This window comes from Puma concolor, chromosome A3, assembly GCF_028749965.1.
Source record: "Puma concolor isolate L17-30 chromosome A3, mPumCon1.1.hap2, whole genome shotgun sequence".
Lineage (NCBI taxonomy): Eukaryota > Metazoa > Chordata > Mammalia > Carnivora > Felidae > Puma > Puma concolor.
In genome coordinates, this window is record NC_141669.1 from 105,744,901 (window position 1) to 105,758,764 (window position 13,864).

A 13,864-nucleotide genomic window follows, 5' to 3' on the forward strand; every position below is an offset into this window, starting at 1 on the left:
ATATATTCATATTTGTCTTCATTGTCTAAGAGAGAGCTGTTTCAAATAAGAATGAATCATTTGAGTCCCAGAATACAATATAATTTGCCTTAAAGAAGTGGCTAGTAGATTTTTGGCAAGGTATGTTCATGAAGATAATTGCATTAAAGCAGAAAGGAGACACAGTAATTTCAAAATGTCAAGAGGCTACAAAGGAAATTCAGTCGTTGCTGTTTCCTTCTGCATCTCAGAATAAGAATTCCGTAGACCACTAAAAAATTGTCCAAAAGCTCCCTATGGGAGTTAAACATCATTGAAGTTTATCATCATGTTATGCAATAGGTCTCTTGTTCATTGTATTAGCAGACATCTGAGCTGCATGAAGTAGCCTCTTCTGTGTAAAGATGAATATTGAGTACATTGTGTGTTAGTGATTAGGCAAAACAAGTGGATGCATTTTTAAAGGATGCAGAGAAAGAGGCCTGGCTGATAAGTTACAGGAAATTCTTACAACATACCACCTGAGCTAAGTAAAGTAGAATTGTCATTCCATCATGTGCACACAGTCTTGGTCATTCTGTTCTGGTATTGAATGGGTAGGTCTGTCCCACCCAAAGGTAAATACAGAGTCTTCTAATCTTGAATTTTGTGAATTTGATTTTCTCATTAAGATTTAGAAACCTTTTAGGCCAGCTAAAATGTAAAATATTCAAAAGGTGGATATTGGAGAAGATACATCTTTGGGGACAAAAAGGAACCTCCCATTTAAAACAGATATTGACTGGTATTTAATAGAAATTAACCAAATAAATAAATAAACACATAAATAAAAAAGGGGGCACCTGGGTGGCTCAGTTGGTTAAGTGTCTGACTTTTGGTCTCAGCTCAGGTCTTGATCTCAGGGTCATGAGTTCAAGCCTTGCATTGTGCTCCACACTGGGTGTGAAGCCTACTTGAAAAAATAAAAGTAAATAAATTTTAAAAAGAAAGTGACCAATTAACCAACTCTACTGCTTGATATTAGGCCATATCCTACTACTGAACATGATTTTCTCCCTAAGAGAAGGCTAATGCTTAACTAATGAGTAAATAATGCAGTGAAAGAATTTGCTCTTTCTTTTTATTATTTTTCTCCTATCCCAAGTTTTTATAAAACCCAAACAATGGAATGTGCACTGTGCCCAGAAAAATTTTCTGCCATTGAGCCTCATGGTGAAGGAAAAGCGCCCCAGTGAAACAATTATTGAAGTGTCATTATTATTTGATGAGGAACAAGCTAGAAGGAGACAGAGTCTTCAAAACATCCTAGCTAAAGGCCCAGGACATGCACTGTCTTATTAGAGAGTGTGTCTATTATTGAGTAAGGACAGAGTATTATCTACGCACTGTGGTTTTTCATTCATCTGGGTCCTAGCAGGGCCTGGCTGGCAGTGAAGGAGGAGGTTCCTATCTCAGTGATAATCCACCATGCTTGGTGAAGGTAGGACTTAACAGGACTTCTAGTTCATTTCTTCCATTTCTCAGATGGGCTAGCCCATTATCCTCTCTGACAGAATTTGCCAGCTCCGCTAAGAGTTGGACCAAGGTTTCCTAACTGCTGAACTTCTGGGCCTCATGATTCACTTACTCACTCTATGGGCTTTCTAGCCCTGGTGCCCATGAGTGAGCCTCCAGTCTGTATGAAATGATAATATTTGTTATAGGCACTTAAATGCAAACTGCAAGATGACGGGAAAATGTATCTCCAGTAGAGACCCAGGCCTGAATTATGCAAATTGGACCTCAGGCACAGTTTTGCCTGTGAGAAAGAAAATAAGAACGGACAAGGAATAACAAAACAGTAATCAGCTAGGTAGAATTTTCCCCAGAAAGAGTGGAGTTAATCAAACATTTTGAACTGAAGGACACCCAATAAATCTCTACTTGATACTTTCACCAACTGCTATAGATTGATCCTCTCCTCCATATCCTGTGAGTGAAGTCAGTGCTGTCGACACGTGTTGGACAATATTGGTCTGAGAGAATCCTGCTGACTCCACAGCATCTCTAGAATCAGAAAAGCGTTCAAGGGGCCAAAGTATGCCACATGGTTTGCATGATCTACTTTTTGGAAATGCCTTCTCTGGAGGAATCTTCCATAGTTTTAACATATTATGAATCATGCAGAATCTATCTCAGAAGTCAGAACAATCCTCAAAATAAGCTATGCAGGAATTGACAGAAAGGAGTGAAAAGAATTGTGCTGATAAAGCCATTTTGGCAAAGTTATTTAAGTAGACCAAACAATTCTAATTTTTTCAGGCTGTCCTTTAAAGGGGACAAAGAAAAATAAGAGATCACCACACGAAAGCAGTAAATGGAAGAAGTGTGTAGCACTTCAGTAAGCTTTAGGCAGGCTGGTTCTGAATGGAGATTCGCCATTGCGATTAATTCTCTGATTAGTGTTTCAGCCGTTCCTATTCGGAACCTTCTTTAAATTGCGTATCACTCTTGCCAGGACGCTCTTCTTCTGTGTAGATTTATTGATGTCAGTGTATCTCAAACTATAGTCCGTCAAAGTCACCTGGAGGGCTTGCTAAAACACAGATTGCTGGGCCCATCCCCCAAGTTTCTGATTCAGCAGAACTGGGATGGGGTCAGAATTTTGCATTTCTAATAAGTTTCCAGGTGATGCTGATGTTGCTGGTCTGGAAACCGCACTTTAAGAACTTTGATTTAGGTAATTATAAAGGAATTCATCCACATAAGGTGTAATCAATCAAAGTTTATGCTGACCAGGATGTCCAAATGGTCAGAAATGTAACCAGAAGCCACAGGTTAGCTCAGATTTGTGTCAAAAGTTAAAGTTCATGTACTCAAGCCAAAGGCACCTAGACAAATGAAGAAAATCTGAACCCCCAGAGATATGGGGGATCCTTTTAGGACATTTGGTAAGTGTCTTTGAGAAATTCCTTTTTCTGTCTAATGTCATTTTGTCCACAAAGCATCATAAGCAATGTTACCAAAATTTCTGCTGAATTAGATGCATTTATTTAAGTGGCAGGTTGAATGGTCACATTGTTCTTGCACTCTGGTTCTCAAACTGGGGCTTTCATCAGAATCTCCTGAGTGGCTTGCCATAACCCAGATTCCCTAGCCCCAACCTAGAGATGCAGATTCAGGATGTCTGGGGTGGGCCTTGTGATTTGTGGGTCTAACAAGCCCTCAGATGAGGCTGATGCTACTGATGAGTGTGGGGGGGGGGGGGATACACTTTAAGAACCATTATTTTAGGTGGCCTGAAGTTAGAACTTAATGATCACTCTTGGTAACAGCCTGGAAATCATTTGAAAGATACTGAAAAAATACAGAGGATAATATTAAAAAGCCTTTGTATCCTCTATTTAAAATGAACAGATAGCATATTTTAATACTTGCTTCATATTGGTTTTCAGTTTCAAGTAGGGCTTTAGAAATAATAGTATTATTTGTATTATATATATATATATGGCAAATAATACTATTATTTCTAAATATATATATGTATTTTAGAGAGTACACAAGCAGGGGAGAGGGACAGATGGGGTGAGAGAATCTTTTTTTTTTTAATATTTATTTTTGAGGGAGAAAGACAGACCGAGCATGAGTGGGGGAGGGGCAGAGAGAGAGAGGGAGACACAGAACCTGAAACAGGCTCCAGGCTCTGAACTGTCAGCACAGAGCCTGATGCAGGACTTGAACTCACAAACAGAGATCACGACCTGAGCTGAAGTCAGACACTTAACGACTGAGCCACCCAGGCACCCCTGGGGTGAGAGAATCTAAAGCAGGCTCCATGCTCAGTGAAGAGCCCGATATGGGGCTTAACCCTGGGATCATGACCTGAGCCAAAATCAAAAGTCTGACGCTCAACCTACTGAGCCACCCAGGTGTTCCATGGCATATTGGAATTTTATTTAATGATGTCATACTGGATAGAATATTCTCCAAGTTGTTTTTTTTACAACATTGTTTTGCTGTAAATCATATTGATAGGCAGAAAATGAGTTTATTTAGAAATTAGAGGGTTTTCTTTTTACAGTTTACCCATTTCTCTACTAAAGGATATTGGCAAGTATTTGCTATTTATAAGTAATGTTGTTATGAGCATCTATATTTGTATCTCCTTGGGGACATGGTGAGAAATTTTTGTGTAACAGTTCTCAGAGTATGATCCAGAACTTCTCTCTTTGAGGGAGTCTGCAGGATCAAACCTGTTTTCCTAATACTAAGAGATCATATGCATTTTCTGCTCTCATTCTCTCCAAAATGTACAGTGGAGTTTCCCAGAAGCTATGTGATACGTCTTGACATCACTGGGTCTGATGCCTAATGGATTGGTGCTTTGTATTCTTTTATTTTTTTAAGTTTATTTATTTTGAGAGAGACAGAGACAGCGTAAGTGGGGGAGGGGCAGAGAGAGAGGGAGAGAGAGGGAGAGGGAGAGAATCCCAAGCAGGCTCTACGCTGTCAGCACAGAGCCTTGACATAGGGCCCGAACTCATGAGACTGTGAGATCATGACCTGAGCCGAACCCAGGAGTCAGACGCTTAACTGACTGAGCCACACAGGCACCCTTTGTGCTTGTATTCTTAAGTTTTTGTTTGTTTTGTTTTGTTTTCTTTAATGTTATTTACTTATTTAGTTATTTTGAGGGGCAGAGAGAAAGTGGGGGAGGGGCAGCAAGAGAGGGAGGCACAGAATCCCAAGCAGGCTCTCTATGCTGGCAGTGCAGAGCCTGACATGGGGCTCAATCTTAACAAACCATGAGATCATGTCCTTGAGGCTAAACCAAGAGTCAAATGCCTAACCAGTTCAGCCACCCAGGCGCCCCTCTTAAGTTTTAAATGTTTCTCAGTTTTAATTTCAAATACAATAAATGTTACTAGATACAACATAAACCAAAGTATTTTGTGGTATGCCCTTAATAATTATAAAAGGTTCTTGAGGGCAAAAAGATTCAAAGCCACTATGTTTGGGCTGATATCAAATTTGATTATCTGTGGCTTCTACAACTTGCTCCTCACACACTACCAATACTTTTTAGGTGTTGGGGGGGGGGTTTGGGGAAAATAGAGATTTTTGTCTTCTCTAGCTGGCTGATAATCTTCTAGTCTGTACAACTGTCTCAGAGATCATTGAATGTAATATGCCATCCCTTTCAGTGTCACAGAATATAATTTGTCTAAACTGAGACTTGTGGCATCATTGAAAATCCCTGCCTCCTTACTCACCATCTCCTTCTCTAATTTATCTTTCAATCCTTTCTGGCAGTCTTTTTTTTTTTTTTTTTTTTTTTTTTTTTTTTTTGTATCTTTTAAGTTTGAAGAATCACAGAGAATACCAAAGCAAAATTCTCTGGGTCTGCTTCATCTTTGTCATCTTCAGTGTTTTCTAGTCTTCCAGTCTTCCAGAGCTGAGGCTCTCCTTGCTCATTAACCGCCTCCCCCCCAACCCTGGCCATCACATCAAAAACTGCCCTACTCTCAGAAACAGGGAAAAATCAAGAGAGGTAAATGCTCAGGTGTGGCCACTCCGTTCTTGAGGACTTGTGGCACCATTTTGTATTCTCCCCTAGCAGAGCTTATGTAAAAAGCTCATCAAAGAATGCTTCCATTGTAATTACTCTGTGATTCTCTATCGTCTCTCTGTTTTCATGATTCACAGTTTTGCATTCAGGATCTACGTGTTTAGAGCCACATCATCCTTCTTAGTTGCATTTCTGTGGGCTTCATCATTTCCTTGAAAATGTTTGTAATCAACTTTCTTGAAGTACAAGACAACTCTCTGACATTTTCTGGCATTTATTTCCTTTTGACCCAAGGGAAGAGTTTCTCCCAAAGATCCTTCTCATTTCAATGTGGCTGATGTGCAATTCCTCATTGGTCAGAATTAAGTTTGGAGGGATGTTTTCTTTGAGTACCACCTCCACCTTTTGAGAGTTGTCACCAAGGGGTTTAAAGTGTGTATCAGGTGGTTGTTATGCTCTTAGCTGAAATGACTCGCAGCAATTCTGAGAGCTGAGGACTGCCCCATCATGACCTTTTGGCTCCCATGCCTATTTAATGTCTTATAACATGAAAGCCTCACACACCTTCCAGCTGGGCTGAGTGGCTCCTGCCCTTCTATTTTCATCCCGATGTTTTCCACTGGGTGCCCTCTTAAAGCTCATGGATTCCTCATAATTTTCTTCTTAAGTCCTTGTGGCTATACATCTTCCTCCTTTTAGATCTGTTTCTACTGAAATATACTATTGAATATAGAAGCACCTTTCTTACAACCTGAAATTCAATACCTTGGTGTTCACCCAGCTGGGCACTTAGAAATGGAAGGGAGCCGGCACACTGGAATCGAGGTCCGGCATCTGCCAATTCATAAACTGCATGGCTTTAGATAAGTGGTTTGCCTACTTCTTTGAACAGAAGTCTCCTTATCCATACAATGAAGCTTCTAATATTTCTCTTGCAAGCTTACATGGCCAGATCCTAATTGTCTAAGAGCTTTAGCATGTGGAGAAGAATGCATTCCGTTGTTTTACTTTAGGTCAATAATGTGATAAAATTACAGATCTGTTAAGCAGTTTTTTTAGTAAAATATCCCTTATTATTAAATTAATTCTGTAAATCATAGTACCTTATACAGTTAGATATTAATTTGTCACAATCTCAAATATTTCAAGAAAATCAGAGGTGGGGTATGTTAAGTTTTCTTGGCTGCTTCAACCATAAACACTTAAAATAAATGCACATAAACAACAGTAAAAACACATAAAATATAATAAGGTAATTGAATGTGTTGTTAAACTAACACTTAGCCTGATATAAAAATATTGATCATGGCATTGTTAAGAATATGCACAGGGTTGCCAACCCTTGTTTGTTAACTCAGAGCCAGTTCTAAGATCTATATCATTAAAACCCACAGGATACAAAAAAAAATTTTATATTAATTTCATTCATTCATCCATTTATTGAATGCTCACTGTGTGCGTGGTGTTGTTCTGGGTCAGGGGTTGCTTATGTGAACAAAGAGTGCCAGGTGCCTATTCTGGGGACCTTGAATTCTCACGGGAAGACAGACAATGATCATTTAAAAATAAGCAAACAACAGCTTCAGGAGCAGTAAATGTGAAGAATATAAAACATAATAAGATAAAGCAACTGAGGGTATGGGGAAGCTATTTGGAGTCCTTGAGTAGAGTCCTTCTGGGAAGGTGACAAGAGAACTGGGAGAATCCCTAGGAGGGGGAGAAATTCACAGATGGAAGGAAAAACCAGTGCAAAGACCCTGTGGTAGGAAAAGGTATGGAGACTTATAATAAAGGACAAACAGGTGACTGTGGGGCTAGAGCAGAATGGGTCGGGGAGAGGAGCAGGAGATGTGGTCAGATGCGTAAGAGGGTCTGGATGGGTGGCTTTCATCAGCCACAGACAGGACTTTGCTATTAGTTAACCCCCCATGCACGAGGGACTCAAGTTGCGGATCAAGAAATTGTTCTATTATGAAATGAATCGATTCATTTAAAGGTCAGATCCAATTTAAACTGTGCCAACTCTATTGTTTTGATATGCCATCCAGCAGGTCTTAGGGGTATTATTAGTTAAATAGGCATGAAGAGTTGAGATTCAGGGAGTCCTTCTGACTACGTGATGTTGACAAACGTTCTTACAGAAGAAATAGGGTGTGTGTTCTAAAGACTAAGTTTTTTGAGAAGGAAAATCTAATTATAAAAGGCAGTCTGTTGGGCAGATAACTGGTATTTTAAAACCTCTCGTCAAAAACACCGCCCGAAAAAATGTACAGCAGTGTCTGTTGAGTTGACTGAAACCAACACAGTCATGAGGAGAAAGGGGATGTTAATGCTCTGCTGAAGTTATCACTGGTGTTTCCACACTTGCAAAACCAGTGAGGGTAACCATTGTTTTGGTGCCTATAGTATTCTGGAATTCCTCCTCCAATTTTTAGTATGCCTTCTTAACCTTCCCATGGCCGCAGAGACTATGGAAGAGAAACATCACACTGGCCCCTAAATTCTCTCACTTGCCTAAATTCAGGAGACTAGACTTGGGCACAAGGTAACCTTTGTTCCAAAGGAATAGACCAAGACAAAACCAAAGTCAGATGTATTGTATACCTTCATTTTTATAATCCAACCATATCTGGAAGCTTCTGAAAGCAGTTTTTGCTTGTATCAATGAAATTAGTGTTTGATGTGTCCCACACCTGCCCCTCCCCACTCCATGCATGGATACACAAATGCACACACACACACGCACAGGCAGACCACAGACACACCTACGCCCCCAAAAGTTAAAAAAGTAAAAATTGTCATCAACCACTTATAAGTACCATCTTTCTTCTTTCCCTGCAGTGTTTTATTTAAACTTCCTTAACATTGCCTTTCAAAGGTGGGGCAGCCTTAAACTCAGATGGCCTAGTTGTTACTTCACAAATAACAAAGGCTGATGTTTTCAGGGGAGAGGGAACCATCACAGGAAAGTTATCACTGCGGGTATCACCCCTTCCTCCCTTTTGAGGAGGGCAGAATATTAGACACACTCCTCCTCCAGGCCTCTTGGCTGTTCATCCTGACACCCAGGGTGGCAGTTCTGTAACCACAAATGAGAGGATCCCACACCTGCAACTCACTGAAGCAAGCACAAAATAACTGGGCTTTCCTAGTCCATGATCCTGGAACTTGGGAGATGGATTCTAGGCTCCCAGTGAAGATTGGACCATGAAGACCTCATGAAGGAATGCTCACAGTCACTCCCTGTCAAGAGTTTAGTATCCATAGTCACCCTCAAGACGAAGATAAACACGAATGGAATGTACCATGTACTAAGTGATTGTCAACATTGGGTTGTATTGGGAAGTAATCTATGACTAACTGACAGGTCTGTTTCTGAATGGCTCCTCTCACAGATGAAAATGCCTTTGCCAGCATCCCTGCGGTGACCGTGGTCTCCTCCTCTGACTCCAGAGAGGAGATAGAACAGCTCCCACACATTGACAGGATATAGGCACGGGTTCTGTGTCCACCTCAAGGATTGTTTGAACCCAGTACTAGTCCCAGAGCAGATGCTGGTGTGAAGCAAAGCAGGCATCAAACCTGTAGTAATCTGTGGATTATGTAGAAATATCATAGGAAACAGGCCTGACCCAAACCCAGAATATTGTTACTGAACATTGGAGAGTGTTGTGAAGAGTAAAAAATCTTTAATATTATTTTGTAGTGATCCCATAACCACTAAATAGTTTTAATCCAGTTGTGTAGATGAAGGAACCAGTTATATAGATGAAGAAGCTCATGCTCTGCTCCAAGTGGGTGCTGAGCCTCGTCCTTGTTAACAGGTAGATTTGTGGGTAGTTGGTGGGTGAAGCCTTCCAGTTTGGGAGTCTGGGTTGAAAAGGGTTTAGGGAGAAAGAGAAGATGAGGGCCAGACCATAGGCTGGGATGGGTGGGACATTACCTGGCCTGGATTAAAGGAATTGGGGAGAGTCTAGATTCAGGCACAAGTTTGACAGGGCTGGAAATCATGGGAAGGCAAGAACGTGTGGAGGAAGCATCAAGGAGACCTGAGGAATGAGGGGGCTCCACACCCTTCATATCTCCCCCTCCCCCATCACTGCCCAAGTGTTAGAGAATCCTACACACATTCAGTATGAGAGGTGAGCATTTCTTCTCCCTCACTTGGGAAGTCAGAGGAGGTTGTTAAAGTGGAAATGCTGAGTTCATTCCTAAAACCAGTGCTTCAGAATGTAGGCCAAGGTTTTGGACTCCCTAAAAGGTTGGGGAGAATAACCTCTTCCTTGGAGAAGACCATGGTTGATCAATTTGTTCAAATTTACCCCATTTCTAAGTTGTACCCAGATCTAATATCAAAGACCCAGCAGCATTCTTTTGCCCCATACTCCCATACCATTTCTCTCTTCATCCTCTGCCCTTCTTTCCTAACGGGTTAATGATTACTTTGTATACCTCCCTACCTCCAAAGTATTTGCTATTGATAGGAGGACCACAGAAAAAGACAATAATTCCAAAGAGAGAAGCTTCTATTGCAGTGTCAGACAGGTGAGGAGAATGGTGGTATTTTTGAGCCAGAGTAATTTTCTAGTTTTTCTAGTAATTTTCTAGTTTCTGTGCTTCAAGTAACACAGAAAGATTGATTGGCATCGAGAAGGTTGGGAAAAAACAAACAAACAAACAAACAAACAAAAACCATAATCAGAGATGTCAGTGATGAATCATGGCTCTGATTAAGCCCAGCCTACAGAAGAGCTTCCCATCTGTGCTGGGCTGAATTATTCAACTCAGTTCTTCATTCCTCTTGCCATAGCCTCATGGAGGACTGACTACTTCCCCACCCCTTGATTTTGGACTTTCCTATGTAACTTGCCTTGGCCAGTCGGGTAATGTGAACAAAGGCTTGCAATGTACAGCTGAGATTTGCCTCTGTGTTTTTGCCATCACCATTAGAAAAACACGCCTCAGGCAGCTGGGAGAATCCAGAAGAGTTAGGAGCACATGGGGCAGAATCACCCTGGACATCTTGCATCTCTACAGCTTAAAGCATTGCTCCAGCCCCAGGCACATTGTGCAACACTAAGTGTGCAGTGGTTTGTTACACAGCATTACTAGACAACTGACTTATAACACTGTCTCAACCTTCATCACAGCTTTTCAATGGGGGATATTTTCTATTTTAGGTGAGGAAAGCAAGGCTTATGAAGGGTAAAGAACTTGCTAAAGGTCCCACAGCCAGCAACTGGAAGAGGCCCAGATTCAAACCCTAAACCTCTGACTCAAAACCTATACTGTGTGGCGCCTGGGTGGCTCAGGTCATGATTTCACGGTTCCTAAGTTTGAGCCCCTCATTGGGCTTCGCATTGATGGTGAGGAGCCAGCTTGGGATTTTCTCTCTCTGACCGTTCAGCTCTCTCTCTCTCTCTCAAAAAAAAAAAACAAAACAAAACCCGTGCTGTAACCACTGTACCACCCTGCCTCCTGATTATAACGGTGTGTTCGGGCATGAACAAGCGTTGCATGCATAAATGATGCTAAGTCAAAAAATTCCTTTCTACTTACCTCATCCTTCCTTTTCATCTAACAGATGATATAGCTGAGACTCCGGTTAGGTAAAGAAATTTTTCCCAAGGTCACAGCAGGTTAGTGCTAGATGTCAGATACTGTTTCTGAGTAAAAGGGGTGCTTCTGATTCAAGCACCTAGCTGTAGCCCACAAACTAGCCCTCCCTCCAGAATCTGAAAGGATATCATTTAAATGCCTGCCTCAATGTGATTTCTTATTATTGGCATGTGACTTTATTTTCTAGTTGCAGAGCACTGCATATGCTTTGCAGAGTCTTTTATTTTGGGTGTAATCCACAAGTCTTCTCAGGTGAATTAGGCAGAATATTTGAACAGGAAATGTCAGTGCAAGTGTGCACTAAGACGCAAATGAGTACACATCCAGACGTGTGCTCCTCACGCTCTCTCTGGGACAGCCTCACCACTCCATGGGCTGATCATGCCTGAGGTCAAGCCATGAACCGTTCAATCGCAAGCCTCTCTCCAGACTTCTGTTGGTTTCCCACTGAGTGATCTGCTCTCAACTGCTGACGGCTGAACTCATCAGATGAGAATGGCTGTGCTTTGATAACTGGAAAATTCTATATAAAGGGAGATGATATTCTCAGGAATGCCTTATTTGCCCCAGCTCTTCTCTCCTGGCAGGGGTGACCTAACTGAAAATAATCCTTCTAAATCAAAAGAAAAAGAAAGAAAAAGCATGTGGCTCTCTGTGACTCCCACACACGCTTGGAACTTGAAAACTTTAATTTCATCTCTCATTTAGCATCTTGTAGAAATTGGGGCACTAAAATGGCAGCTGCAGGCTTCTTTGGGGACACTGCCAAATCCTATAATCTTTATCATTCTGTTAAGTAATTTTAAATAAAACAATTATATTGCTGACTCTGTTTAAACGAGTAATAAAGCAGTGTATCAATACTTTGATCATTTTTTTTTTATTTTTTTTTCAACGTTTATTTATTTTTGGGACAGAGAGAGACAGAGCATGAACGGGGGAGGAGCAGAGAGAGAGGGAGACACAGAATCAGAAACAGGCTCCAGGCTCTGAGCCATCAGCCCAGAGCCCGATGCGGGGCTCGAACTCACGGACCGCGAGATCGTGACCTGGCTGAAGTCGGACGCTTAACCGACTGCGCCACCCAGGCGCCCCAACTTTGATCATTTCTAAGCACACCATTATCCAACTAACTGGATGCTACTCCTGTTATGTATAAGGTTAAAATTTCAACCAAAAAAGCTGTACCCAGGATGATACGAGTCTAAGTTTTCTGTCATCACACAGTCCATTACTTGTGGAGAATCTTTGTATTAGTTTTCCATTATTGCATAACAAATTACTACAAACATAATGGCCTAAAAGAACAGACCTCAGTTTCTGTGTCTGGAGTCTAAGGCATGACTTAACTGGGTTCTCTGCTCCAGCTCTTACAAGGCTGCAGTCCAGAGGTCAGCAGGGCTTCATTGCCATCTGGAGGCTTAACTCAGGAAGAATCTACTTCCAAGCGCATTTAAGCTGTTGGCAAAAATCATCTCTCTCCTTGTGTTTGTAGAACTTACAGCAGCCTGCTTCTTCAAGGAGAGCAGTCTTATGTGCGTATCCTAACATAGTCATGAGGCTGTATCCCATCATTGTTTCCATATCATGTCACATCACCATGGGAGAGACATCCCATCATCTTTGCCCTATAATCTAGTACAGCTGTGGAAGTGACATGCGATCACCTTTGCCATGTCCTGTTGGTTAGAAGCAAGTCACAGGTCCTGCCCACACTTATGGCATGAGCACCAAGGGGCTGGAATCATTGGGGGGGGGGGGGGGCAGAGTCCACCCTGGGACTCATCCACTTTGGTCCCCAATATCCCTCCCACATGCTTAATGCATTCACCCCAGCCCTGGTTCTCAAAGTCGTTTCCCATTAGAGTGTCATCTCAAAGTTAGAATGGGAGCAGGTGTGGATAAAGCACTTGGGTGTAATCTATTAAGTACAGCTGCTAGGACTGGATGCCTCTCCAGGTGCGGACGCTTGAAACTAAACAGACATGAATCTGCTCCCCCACCTCCCCTCCCAGCTTATGATGGTGGCCTAGGATAATAGCTGTAGACATTCAAAACAGGGGAAATAAAAGTTAAGAAGGCATCACTGGTCCAAAGCTGTTCTGAAATCCAGCCTGGCAAAGGTTGGGAGTTCCTTGATTAGGTTTTAAGGTTTAGGATTAATCCTCTGTGGCTCGGACTCCACCCACTGGTTCTGCCCTTATTCATCACAAAAGCCTGTGTTTAAGCAAAACAATTTTATCTAGCCAGTAGAATTCAGGGAGTCTGAAAGCCTCCTTTTGTTTTCTGTCATCTCTGCCCCCTTGGTCTGAGCTAGCAGTATTTTCATTGAAACAATTTCTCAAGAACTTTGTAGACCCTTTATGGATTTCACTGTGGTTCAGTCCATCAGAAAAAGCTATATCCATAGATATTTTTTCATGTTTATTTATTTTTGAGAGAGTGCAAGCAGGGGAAGGGGCAGAGAGGGGGACAGAAGATCTGAAGTAGGCTCTGTGCTGACAGGCTGATAGCAGCAAGCCTGACGTGGGGCTTGAACTCACTAACTGCAAGATTGTGACCTGACCGAAAGTCAGATGCTCAACCAACTGAGCCACCCAGGTGCCCCTATGTCTATAGATATTTTTAAGATAAACCCTCCTGTACTTTGGCCTCTTGCTAGGATGACTGAGGGACAGTGCCCTTAAGCTCCCTAAAGATTCTCTGGTTTGATTGAGA

At 41.8% G+C, this 13,864-nt stretch overlaps 1 protein-coding gene across 8 annotated transcripts in view; it reads left to right on the plus strand.

Moving 5' to 3' along the window:
* Window positions 1-13,864, plus strand: part of PAK5 (p21 (RAC1) activated kinase 5) — a 321,116-nt gene that overhangs the window by 217,474 nt on the left and 89,778 nt on the right. The window lies entirely within an intron of this gene.